Here is a 387-nt window from a genome sequence, read left to right on the forward strand (position 1 = left end):
CTTTTGGCCATTCGCCTTGTACTGTATTTAATAGGACGACGACGCAACCGCATGGGAGTGTAAATCTTAAATGCTAAGGAGGCAAATAATGTGGATATACTTTATTCTAAGGCAGGCTACTGACAATGCTACCAAAATACTGTAGACTAAATAACCGCCATTTTTTGAAGATCAAGCTTAAAACAGAAACTTTATGCTGAAGGTTAGCAAAATATTTGATAATTCAAATAGGTCTTCGACTCCCCTTGGACACGCATACCCTCATATATAGGGCACTTTTCTCCGAGCCAACTTTTCAGTCTTGAAATATGAATATAGTGGACAAAAAGTAACCAACTTTTGCTTCCCATTTATCAAAAGATAAAAAACATAAGTCTATTAATTCAA

This window comes from Penaeus monodon, chromosome 21, assembly GCF_015228065.2.
Source record: "Penaeus monodon isolate SGIC_2016 chromosome 21, NSTDA_Pmon_1, whole genome shotgun sequence".
Taxonomy (NCBI): domain Eukaryota; kingdom Metazoa; phylum Arthropoda; class Malacostraca; order Decapoda; family Penaeidae; genus Penaeus; species Penaeus monodon.